This window comes from Borostomias antarcticus (assembly GCF_949987555.1).
Source record: "Borostomias antarcticus genome assembly, chromosome: 14".
NCBI lineage: Eukaryota > Metazoa > Chordata > Actinopteri > Stomiiformes > Stomiidae > Borostomias > Borostomias antarcticus.
Genome location: NC_140247.1, coordinates 11,153,393 through 11,164,239, shown reverse-complemented (window position 1 = coordinate 11,164,239; position 10,847 = coordinate 11,153,393). Strand labels below are relative to the sequence as shown.

At 47.3% G+C, this 10,847-nt stretch overlaps 1 protein-coding gene across 1 annotated transcript in view; it reads left to right on the top strand.

Annotated features, from left to right (window-relative positions):
• The first annotated feature begins 4,713 nt into the window (after positions 1-4,713).
• spop (speckle type BTB/POZ protein) overlaps positions 4,714-10,847 on the top strand; it is a 53,816-nt gene continuing 47,682 nt past the window's right edge. The window contains exon 1 of the mRNA XM_084448445.1: positions 4,714-4,775. The gene's annotated coding sequence lies outside the window, so the exon portion shown is untranslated. The remainder of the gene's footprint in view (positions 4,776-10,847) is intronic.

Sequence of the window (10,847 nt, the reverse complement as noted above, 5' to 3'; positions counted from 1 at the left end):
GGTGGTGATATTCCCAGTCAGGTGGTGATATTCCCAGTCAGGTGGGGATATTCCCAGTCAGGTGGTGATATTCCCAGTCAGGTGGGGATATTCCCAGTCAGGTGGTGATATTCCCAGTCAGGTGGTGATATTCCCAGTCAGGTGGGGATATTCCCAGTCAGGTGGTGATATTCCCAGTCAGGTGGGGATATTCCCAGTCAGGTGGTGATATTCCCAGTCAGGTGGTGATATTCCCAGTCAGGTGGGGATATTCCCAGTCAGGAGGCTATCAATCGTGGATGAGTAGAAGCTCAGTCGGATCTGGTGGGACGCTCTGAATTTCCTCAGTTGTCTGAGGTGGTACAGTCTCTGACGAGCTTTCCTCACCACAGTGTCTATGTGTGTTGACCATGTCAGGTCCTTGATGATCTGGACGCCAAGGTACTTGAAGCTGTCCACTCTCTCTACAGGGGTCCCATGATGATTAGAGGGGTGTAGTTCCTCTCCTGTTTCCTCCCAAAGTCCACCACCATCTCCTTTGTCTTGCTGACGCCCAGATGGAGGTTGTTTTCCTGACATCATGGGTCAGGAGCCTCACCTATCACAGCTGTGTTGTCAGCAAACTTGACGATGGTATTGGAGTCAAAGGTCGCTGTACAGTCGTGCGTGTACAAGGAGTACAGTATTGGGGAGAGCACACAGCCCTGGGAGGCTCCCGTGTTGAGGGTTCGGGAGGATGAGGTGTGGTTGCCCACCTTCACCACCTGGGGGTCTGTCTGACAGGAAGTCCAGGATCCACCTGCAGAGGGCGTCGCTTTGCCCCAGGACCTGAGCTTGATGTCAAGTCTGGGTGGGTGATATAATGTTGAAAGCTGAACTGTAGTCAATGAACAGCAGTCTCACATAACCTGACATGTTCCCCTTGCTCTTGTCTAGGTGGGATAGGGTGGTGTGGAGGATGTGAGCTATTAAATCTTCTGTGGATCTGTTGGGTTTGTATGTGAATTATAGGGGGTCTAGGGTGTTGGGCAGTGAGGAGCAGATGTGCTCCTTGACCAGCTTCTCAAAGCACTTCAGAGGTGAGAGCTACCGGGCGCTAGTCATAGAGCCAGGCTGGTCTTGGCTTCTTGGGTACGGGGATGATGGAGGACTTCTTGAAGCATGTGTGGATGATGGACTGGGCCAGCGACAGGTTGAATATCACTGTGAACACAGGAGCCAGTTGGTCGGCGCACGCTTTGAGGACCCGCCGTGCGATACCGTCTGGTCCCGCGGCTTTCCTGGTGTTCACCTGTTTAAACACCCTTCTGATGTCGTGTTCAGAGAGAGTGAGTGTCTCTCTCTTCCCCTCCGCTCTCCTCCGCCTCAGGTCTCAAAGCAAGCGTAGAAAGTGTTGAGGCTGTTCACAAGAGCAGTGTCTTCACCTCCCGACGAGGATGGAGATCCCTTATAATCAGTCATGGTGTTTAATCCCTGTCACACACTGTGATGGGAAATGAGGAATAGTTGCAACTTTAGAATAACATCCCAATAAGGTCTATAAACTATTGACATGGTCTTAACAAATATATTTACTAACCTTTACATAATGATTTGACCAACTGTAGGTAGATCAACAATTAACAAATACTAGTCATTAGTAATTACTAATCGCTTGTTCATGAATCTCTCTCTCTCTCTCTATATATATATATATATATAGATATAGGTGTAGTTTTAAATCACTAACAAAGTATTAACAAATATTTAACAAGTTACTAATAACTAACAGTTTGTGGTTGATATATTGATTATAAATCATTAACAGATGTTTAACACATCATGATTAACTATTAACTAATAGTTTGTGAATGAACTATCACCTATTTAAAAGGAATATATAGTGTTACTGTATGTCAATCATTATACAAGCGCTATATCACAAGCCTTACTGCAGTCATTTTAAAGTTTACCTCAAAACAGTTTAACTTGTTTTTTCTTCCATCTTGCCATCTTGCTTCATGTTTCCTGAAGAAATTAAATCTGTGCATCTCGGTGTGTCTTTGTCTTGTGCAAACAACACAATCAGTAATTAAGCAGCGAGAGACTATCATAGACCTGTATCAATTAATTATTCATATTATGTCACATTATCTTTTTAAGTGCAGCCAAGCAATCCAATTAGTTTCCCTCAACTGTTTTTTTCTGCCATTGCCCTGTTTACTCCAAAAGCACGGTTTTCTCCTTTTCAGAGTGGAGGAGCTAAGCCCAAGAAAGGCTCGTTTATCGCTGCCCAACAGACAAATCCACTTAAAATGGCTGGAGATATTCCGTTATTGGCTCAATAATCCATTTGAGAACGTACCAGGGACAGTTGTTGTGGTCTTTCTCTTTTTCCTCTACTCTTTCTGGACTGATTTCTCTGCTTAGCCTCCTCTACTTGAAGGGAAATTATGTAAACAAACAGCCCTGAAATGAGTCACACACCCAGATGGGAAAAGTCCTTCACTGTGAGACCGAGTGGTGTGCTCATGCTAGAATGCCAAACAGCTGCACTTTTCCTAGGCCCAACATCCCAGTAATTGAGCTGCACCACCATCAGTGTATGCATAACTTTGTGAACTGAAGATAAAAAGGTGCTTGATTGTGATTCTCTAACTTGGCTAACTTTACTGTAGGGGATATCCACTCTAATGACATCTGCACGATTTAGTCATTCAAAGTCATCCACCGTACCCTCAACCTTTAAATCATCCCCTCCTCTGTGCTGTCACGTCTCTCTGACTGTATTGTACTGTATGCTCTCTTTCTAATCTCCACCACCCCCCCCCCACCCCCCCTCCCATTGCGTGCTGTAGTAATTGAGTGAGAGCTGTGACCAGAGTCCTGTGTGTAATCCACACTCTATAAGCACTCTAATTGAAGTGCAAATTCAATACTCCCTCATCAGCCTTTTGCAGGCCGTGCCAGTGGCTGACATCCATAGCTGATTACTGGGACACTGGCAGTTCCATCATCTTGCAGAAAAAACAAACAACAACAAAAAACACATTATGACGAAAACATACTCATACCGTATACGCAAACGCACACTGTTACGACGTGCTACCTTGTGTGTATGATGCAAGGGAAAGTGATGCACAAATACCCCAAAGGCAAATACCCCCCCCCCCTCCCTCCCCTTGGGGATCAATAATCTACTATAGAGTACCTACCAAGCCTCACCAACATGTCGTGTATCTGGATCTTCACACTGATTACCTCTCATAAATGGGCAGGTAACCCAATTCCTCTCTATATCACCTGACCCTAATGGCTGCATCATCAAAACAAATTAAAGTGACAAGGGAGACCAGCAGTTACATGTCCATCCTTGAATAGACACACACAAACCAGTGTGTGTGTATGTGTGTGTGTGTGTGTGTATACTGTATGTGCACGCTGTGTGTGTGTGTGTGTGTGTTTGTGTGCATGTGTGTGTGTGTTGTGTGTGTAGGAGGTTGGTTTCACAGCTTTAATTAAACTTCCTCTATTTTCTCCCAGCTTGTCCCCAAAGGGTTCAGTCTTCCTCCCCACCACATGCTTATTTATTTATAATTGTATTAAACTCCTCCAGAGCTGAGCGAATGGTAAACAGGGTGCCAGCCTGAAGCAGGAGTCAAAGTCATAGACTAATACGTACTATAGCAACACTAACCTATCATTATGCTATGTGAGGTGATATTCTGTTAGCTGCTTTACTGTACCAATATGGAGCCAAGTGCGTTGTGTATGATTGCCCTCGAAAGCAAACCAAATGACCAATAATACTTCTGAAGCTGTATATAATTATCATTAATCGATCTCATAGGCCTCTTGATACGGTGTTAATTTAGAATACACAAGGCCTTCGTTGCACAAAAAGGTGAGAGAAGTCTAGTCGTCAGCCCGCCCTCTATTCAAATAATTATGCAAATAGAAAGAGAGAGAGAGAGAGAGAGAGAGAGAGAGAGAGAGACCAACAGTATAAAAGAAAGAAAGAAGAGAGACTGCAGTAGGCTACTTTTTTTTTTTCTTTTTTTTTTTACATTTCTTTAATTTTATTTTCATTTACATATTTTTTCCTCCAAACCAGACATCCCACACGTACAGAAGTACGTAGGGGTGTGGAAAATCCATGCTTTTTGATTTTGTCTATCCATGTTGTCCATCCATCAGTGTTAGGCACCAACTGACCAGAACAAATTCCTAGTATGTGTGAAAACCTGGCAATAAAATCGATTCGGTTTTTGATTTAGATATAAGAAATGTGTAATAAGCCCACAGAAGAACAATCTCTAAAAACACATTAATTTTCGTTGACGTTCAAGACAAATTTCCTTTCAGGGACAATGCAGTTTATTCTTATCTTATCTTCTTATCTCTTTTACAGACCATACTACCATAATTGGAGTTGTTACAAATACTGCCACTGTCACTATTACTGGAAGAGTGCAAATGAGCAAATCATACAAATATTACAGCGCCCATTGGTTATGCAGCCTATTTCAAAATGCATCAGAAACTAATGAAACAACGCATGGTTATATTTCATTAGATGTGGGCGTGCACTGTCGTGGATAAACCAGACTGTCCCCTTGATGTGGGTTACCAGCTTTCCCGCCGGGCGAGTTTTTCATTATTTCGCTCAAAGACGAAAGCCTCGCCCATGTGGGCTACCCGAGGTTTAAAATCGCGCGTACCTCAAATGCGTGTGTGTTTTCGTCACCAACAAAACCCGGATGTAGAATGACAGCTGCTGTCAAGACCCGATCTTGACGCCGAATAAACAAGAAACGGTGAGTATAAAAACAAACTATAGGTTTTCCCTCGGAGATGGGAAATGATTGTAACGATGTGGTGAATACAACCGGTATGAGTATGATCTTGGTTTTGAAACAACCGGCTTGTCCAGCTCGCTTCTTGTCTACACGATCTGACCTAGCTAGCTAGCTAGTGCTAGCTAGCTAGCATGCTAGCTGTGCTTCAGAGATGCTGCTTCCCCCCATCTCACATCGTAGGCCCAAAATCAAAGTTAACATAACTCCCAATGCCTGGTTGCACAAATGGGATTTTCAGATATATCATTTCGGTTGGTGATAGATTCTTGTACATCATAATATGTTCTGATCGTAGCCAAAGACTAATGTCTAACCTAACGTTTGTTTGGTTTACGTTATCAGTCTCAGACTGTGTCAATATGTTTTGCTAGTACCTTATAGCTGCTAGCTAGGTGATTCATTATGGTGATGCTGTTAGAAAATGTGAGTTACCTAAAAAAAAAAAAAAAAAAAACTTAACAATAGCTAGGCCTTATTGTTAATGTCTAAAGATTGGAAACTTAAGTTGTAAGAATAAAATAGCTGAACCCTGAGCTTCAAGCTCTCTATTTAAATGCATGCGTTCTTTCAGAGGCTGAAAGGAAGGTGTTCTTTGACATAAACGTACGGGGCATATTATCTGCCCCCTTATCTGCCCCCTTACATTCTTTGTGATTGTGAACCCATGATTGAACAACTTGGGCATCCTAGCTAGTGACCACCATACAGGATTTGAGCACAGTGCATCGCTGCAGGGGTTGGCCGCCAGAAACTAAGCTCTATAGAGAATATTGTAGCGAATGGGGGCTGGGTAGAGAACTCACCCCGAGTTCGGAAATCGAACCAACAACCACCCACTCGCTAACCGCAACAGAGAGCTCGCTTGTTGGAGCTGTTAACAGGCCTCATAGGGGATCGTCACTATCCTCTCCTTAGTCCGGGAGAGTGTTTCCTCACACTTGACTGTACTCAGTACCTTACATACACCCCCCCCCCGATTCCCCCACGACCGCCATCAAACTTCTGACACCAGTGTAACAAACGGAGTGGGAGGAACGCCTCGAGCGGGGATCGAACCAACGACCCCGGCTCACTAACCGCAACGCCAAGAGAGGTAGCTCCCTTGACGGAGCTGTTAACGGGCCTTATAGAGCGTGGCTGCAACAGGAAGAGGCCGGCTGGGGAGATGCAGCAGTATGCAGGTTGAGCAAGCTGGGAAATGAAGGAAGTGAGTTAGCACGCACCGATGGGGAAAAATGACTGGGGCAGATGCCGTGTAAGTGGGTGTTAGGGTGTTGTTGTTATTGTTTATTTCAGGAAACAAACATTTTTGACACTGAGTTTCATTACATAAGGATTTGCCTCTCTGGGAATACTCCTCTGGGATTCAAGGCTAGATCTACTAGTGTGCACTTCAGCAATTATGAAGGCAGGTTCTTTAAGCACACATGTGGTGAAGCTTGGAGCAGTAATTACTGATGCGCGTCGGGCATCAGAGAGGTGACGCGGTCTCTAAAGAACACTGTAACACTTTTCAGATAACCATTGATTCCATTCCCAGTCTTGAAATTGGCCTTTAGGGATGAGCTACTCGAGTTCATCTCCGACCTGTCCGACTCCCCCTCATACCTGGCTGAATCCGGCTCCCTCTTCTGAGTAGGCTGACAGGTGTTCAGTTGGGGGTTGAGTACAGAGATGTTCAACTCTCCCCTGTTTTTTTTTCTTTTTTTTTTTTCTTTCTAAAATTTCTTTGAGATTTTATCCCATTTTCACCCAATTTGGGAGCCATTTTCACCCAATTTGGGAGCCAATCACACCCAACCTAAGGCCTTGTCCAATCGTCCCTTTCGCTGCCTTGCTGCTGGGTATGGTCCGTCACACAACCCCGCGGTCGGCGATCTGGAAGAGAGAGCAGCTCCCAGACTACCAGCTCCCTGACTACCAGCTGACTCTCTCAAGCCTGTGACCGTGACTCTGACGCCAGGCGGTGCTGAAATTAAACCGACCACCCTCTGGATTGGAGGGCGGCCCAATACCTCACTCCCCTGCGGGATCAGGCCATATTCGGGTCGGGCGAGACCAGGGTGCGGATCTCGGTCCTCCGTGGGCAGCCAGCACTGGAACCGCCACCTGGCCCCTGTTTGATTGGAATAGCGATACTATCTGGTTTTGAGTGCCAGTGTGGTGTTGGGTAGCCTAGGTCTCAAGAAACGTGTCCGGGCATCATTAGCTTAGCATCAGCATAATTAGCTTAGCATCATCAAGCTGTGTAACATGAACATTATTAGTGGAATGGGGAACCTCACCCTATTTGGCAATGCACGAACCAGCTTAGCTTACACCATGTTTTCACACAGTAGCCGGCCGTTAAATACGGTGTGAACGGCATGAGGGCTCCTTGACAGGGTTGAGTGCTGAGTGCAAAATCAGCGGCAACAATAAAAACTGTGTTTAGATGACGGTGAGAACATCTAGACCTGATGGAACACAGAAACCACACATTAACAGTTATAGACGTCTCCAGATACAGATAATCCTTGGTTAGTGACGACTGGTCTGTTGCAGTGGGATATAGGTTACACCATGTCCTAACTGCTTGCGACGCGAGCAACAGAACGCGACATCGCATGCTTGCTGTCCTAACTGAAACCGATCAATTTCCTGTTCTGTTACGTCATTTGTCTATATTCCCAACTGAAGACAGTTAAAGAACGAACGCCTGTCAACACGAGCGACAGGAGGGAAATAGGAACAGGGCGAGCGTCAAAAGGGCAGTTAAAACGTTGCGCTGCGTTGCTCGTGTCCAGTTAGGACATAACAACAGAAAACAAAGCAATGGAACGCATTTCGTCGCTGACGCTCGCTCGCGTCGCGTGTAGTTAGGACACGGTGTTAGCTTCACTGTGGATTATAACATCGTACCTATACCCCTTCTTTTAAGAGCCCTAACATTTTCCCTTGGGTAGAGCAGATTTTTCCCCCCTCAGCAGTGGCAGCCCAGTCTCTGCCTCAGTCAGCACATCGACTCCTAGCCAAGCTCACGCTTTTCAGTCAACTCCACTCCATCCAAACCCGTCCTGATTTGTCGGAGAAGTCGTCGGGGCGGCCCCCCCTCCCTGTCCCCCCTCGCAGACGGCGCCGTTTGCTTTATTTACACCATGTGCTCCTCTCCCGCAACCGCTGGGAATACCAGCCAATCGGAGCGTGCGTCGGGAGGGCACGGCTAATGGAACCTGACAGGAAGGAAGTCGTAGAGGGCGCTCGGGCGTCGTAAAGCTGTCGGCGGTTAAGCCCCTAAATTTGTCGTTAATACCTGCCCGCAACGCGCCTCGACACGGACGCCGCCGCCGTGAGGGGAGGAGCTCTGCTAGTTTCTGTTGGCGGATGATTTTAAGGCCCCGGAACAGCGTCCGTCCTGTGGCTGTGTGTGTGATGATATACATGTATACCTGCAATGTAAACATTGTAAACTAGTGTAAACAAAGTTGTGCTCGAGGGAATGTGTGTAGTTATGTCGCTCCAACCGTTTTCTGTGTAGAGAGAGGGAGAGAGAGAGACTGAGACGGACGGTTCCAGCTTAAGAAGAAGCTTGTTTCTCAAATTGGTGATCGGTTGCGAGGGAAGGCAAACAAGTATTGAATTAGTTTGCATGAGAGGATGGAAATTGAAATATGGATTGGGGTCACAAATGCCTTGTCTGGTGCTATTGGCTGTTTAGGATGCGGAGGATGAAATGTGCCGTTATTTTTTGTGTGTGTGTGTGTGTGTGTGTGTGTGTCAGCGTGTGACGGATGCGGACAGTGCCGGTATCGAATGGTTTTCCTCGGCTCCGGCGCAGAGCTATTTTCCAATAACCAGAAGAGAGAGGGGATGACACAGACGAAGTGGATGTTTTTAAGAGGAAAAGTAATCTTAAAGAGACGCCGGGCCATTTCTCACTGGCTCAGTGACGCCCGGCTCTTCAGACAGCTGTTCCAGCTGAGCTCCGCCGTTACAAAGCCCGTCTGAGACAACCGGCCCCTCTCACTCCTCCATCAGGATGTCTGACCGCTGAGCAGAGCTGAGCCCAGGTCGGGGGGCCTTGGCTAGCCTTGCCGCTGACCCCAGTAAGCCATCCGAATATGAATGACAAATGCGGCCGGTTTAGAAATGGCCTCGGCCGCAAAAAGCCAGATGCAATCGTTGTTGATATTTCCTGGCATTTAAGCTCGGGTAACAGGCTTGATGGAAAGATTACAGGCTGCTACGGCCGTGGTGACACGCTGCTGTCCAGACAGTGTCTGTGCGTGCAGTGTTCCGTGGGAGTTGATTGGTCCGTCTGCAGACGGCGTCTGGGATTGGGTGGGTGGGGGTGGGGGGGGGGGGGCTTAAGCCTTGTGCAAATTCAGTGTCAAAGGTGAAGGGACACAAAGAGCCCCGACCTCAGCAGTTCAACCACAATGTGAGAGAGGGAGAGAGAAAAGAACAACATGCCATCCATGGAGTGAGTTGAAAATGGTAGCGGCTTGTGAGACCATGCCGGCAGGGGTCAGGGGAAAAGTGGTCTTGTGTAAGATTGAGATGTGTAAGATTGAGATGGAGAAGAAAAAAAAAAAAAAGATTAAAACATCTAGATTACGATAGAATGAGACCAGGGGAGGAGAGCGAGGGGGGGGTATAGAGTAGCTGAAATTGAGGTGTAGAGGAAGGAGGAGGGAGGAAGGGGTGGGGGGGTTTAGGGGGGAGGGAGGGACGGACGGAGAGAGAGAATTGCAGCACTGAAATCGATAGTTCATACCCATTCTGAAATTGAGTTTTTTTTTTTGTGTGTGTGCTCGAGAAACCCAGGTATGGAAGGGGAGGGTATGAAGCGGCCGGGGCCCCTAGTGTCGGGGTGCTCTATTGATTCCTGGACCCCGCCGCTCCAATTATAATCCGCCGGTTTTGACCGAGCCGCTCGGCGGCCCTTAAGGAAGCCAAGACACGGCGCCGCCGAGTTTTGGGTGCTGTTTGACTTTGTCTTATCTCTCCTTAAAGCGGCCCCACTTTCTCTCCCGTCATCAGAGCCGGAGGGGGGGGAGGTGTGTGTGTGTGTGTGTGTGCGCGTGTGCGTGCGTGTGTGTGCGTGCGCGCGCGATATTTCCCTCATGGCCGTGGTCCCTCGGTAGAGACTCACTGGCATTTACAGCCTGATAAAGAGAAAATAATCCTCTTTTGAAGGGATACTTTTGTAAGTGTGCGTGTGTGTGTAATCGAATGTGTCTCAGAATGAGTGTATTCTCTGTCTTCTCAGGGAATATATGCGACCGCGAGTGTCTTTGCAGTCGGAGAGCCACGCGGCTTTCCTGACGTGTGAGTCTGTATTTTTGGTGGTTCTGGGGTTGGAAGCAGCTTTAGGCGCTGAGCTGGATACTCCACTCACCCTTCCACGCTATGGTGGACAGGCAGGCAGGCAGGCAGGCAGGCAGACAGGCAGGCAGGCAGGCAGACAGGCAGGCAGACAGACAGGCAGGCAGGCAGGCAGACAGACACAGACAGGAGCAGAGGAATTGCAGCTGTTTTACGTTTTTTTTTCCCCGCTCTCCAGGAATAATTATGCACTATTGAGGTCTTGCAAAGAACATTGTAGCAAGTGCTGCAAGGGTGGTTCTCTCTCTCTCACTCTCTCTCTCTCTCTCTCTCTCTCTCTCTCTCCACTCGCCATCTCTCCAAGTAAAAGAAGACTCGTCCAATATGCTGTATCCCCACTGTGTGTTATGAATATTCATAAGAAAGAGCTGACATCGCCAAGTGGCGCTGGGGTAGAGGGAAATGGAGAGAGGGAGGGAGAGGGAGAGGGAAAGGGAGGGAGGGAGAGGGAGAGATACGTGTTGTGCTGGTGGTCACTCCTGTCCGGGGGATTTGGACATGTGTGTAGGGAGTTTGTACCTAGCCTATATTTCTGTCACGACGATGGTATTTGGAACATTTCAGATAATGCTGGAGGTGTTTGTGTGCGTGTGTGTGAGAGAGGGACAGAGGAACAGTATATCTGTGTGCCTATAAATGGCAGTATTTGCATAGTGGGTGTCT